The sequence below is a fragment of the Propithecus coquereli genome, unplaced genomic scaffold, assembly GCF_000956105.1.
Source record: "Propithecus coquereli isolate 6110/MARCELLA unplaced genomic scaffold, Pcoq_1.0 Scaffold227, whole genome shotgun sequence".
NCBI lineage: Eukaryota > Metazoa > Chordata > Mammalia > Primates > Indriidae > Propithecus > Propithecus coquereli.
Genome location: NW_012147808.1, coordinates 3270227 through 3272055, shown reverse-complemented (window position 1 = coordinate 3272055; position 1829 = coordinate 3270227).

The following is a 1829-nucleotide window of genomic DNA, read 5'->3' as shown; positions in this document are numbered from 1 at the left end:
ATTTGAGCAAAAGGAAGACAATCGCACGTGTAGAGAACTGTGTGTAAGCCGTTTATTGCGGCTGGAGGGTGGATTCTGAGCACAATATGGTGGAGACAGGCAGGTAGCTGGGACTCAGCCATGGGACCGTGGTGTTAAACTGAGGCAGCAGACAGGCCTGCTGCATCCCCCACCCCAGCCTGCCCTCCTGCCTCAGCTGGTTCCCAGGAAGTGGCTGAGATGACCCCTGCACCACCAGAAGGAAATCCAAAGGCAGATCCATCCTGCTCTCGGATGCCTTCTTTCTTCCCGCCCCACCGCCCCCAGGCTGGCAGCGTCGCAGCAGGGGCCGAGCAGAGGGAGGCTCAGACTCACCAGTCGTGCTGCAGGGAAGGGACCATCCCAGCTGCCTGGGCGGAGTCTTCTCCATTGCAGCTGCTCCGACGGGAGGGCCGCCCTCTCGGAGGAGTTTACTCCTCAGAAGGCCCTTCCTTCGTTGAGCTAAACCTGTCTCCCTGTCACTGCCACTGTCACTGTCACGGGTCCTAGGCTGGCCTGTGGGGCCACATGAGTCACATCTGTTCCCTCTTGCCTATGGCCGTCTTCCAGACATTCCAAGAAATAGCCAAGCTGTCTCCCTCCCTCCAAAGATTCTCGAAGCGTGCAAGCTTGCAGGCCAGGTGGGCAGACAGGACCAGTGGATTTGTTCAAAGGGTCTTCAAGGATTCTTTTCATCTTAGGAGTCTATGACCCACGTCAGAGAACAAGTGCCTCAGATGGGCCCTCACTGCCAAGGCTGCTGGGTCAGGGTCTACAGGTGTGGATCAGGTTGTCCAAGACACGACCGTGACACCTGGCCTCACAGCCAGGGCCATGGCTATGAGAACACGGGACAGAATCCTTGGATCCTTAGCATCCTTGCTAAGTGGACGGCTCCAACTGGGGCGCCCAACTCCATGTAGCGGCTGCCAGAGGTTTTGAGTTTGTTTCTTTTTAACTTGCCTTTTAAAGTCACAGAAAAAGGTGGGGGGAAGTTTAACGTTCATTGCTGGTGAAGGTGTGAGGAAACAGGCATTCTCACATGCTATGATGTGAGCCAAAAAATCAACAACAGGGCTAAGGAAGTGCTCTTGCCAGCAGTTGGTAGCTTTTTCCTTACAATTTGTTCTTAATACATACTATGCCCATGGTAAAAAATTTAAGAAATTCAGAAGGGGGAAAAAAAATTCCACGTGGTCACCGGCCCACTCACTGGTCCAGGGCCTTCTGGGGTAGGATGGTCAAAACCCAAATCCCACCTCCTGGTTCCTTCAATCGTCTTTCCTCCGCGCCCCCTCAAGGCCTGGCCAAGGATGCGTCCCCAGCCCGGTCCTCTGGCGCCATCTCGTGGCAGCCTACAAAACCGCTGCCCCAGCTGCTCGCTGCTCCCATTTGGAGTCCCTGCAGGAAGGTGACTTTGAGAGAATGTACCACGTAAAGCCCAGGATCTCCTGTTTTTTTTTTTTCGTCAGAGGCCCCATAGATCTTCCACATTCAGCCCTACGTGGAGCTGTGAACCCCAGAAGGGACGGGAGGGGTGTCAGAACTTGTGGGAGCCTGAACCTTCTGTTCTTCCTGCCCACTCCTGCCCGGCCCTTGCTGACCACTAAGCCAGAGCAAGAAGGTAGCCCCGTGCTTCCTGCAGCTTTACAGCTCAGAACCTCTCGTCCAAACACTTAACTTTTATTTTGAATAAGCTGCTAGCAACAAGAAGTCCACAAAAAACAGATCATTTTTTAAAACTTTGTAAAACTTGACTAATACATTTTCAGGTATGTTGTAGCTTCTTTTTTTTTTTTTTGAGACAAGGA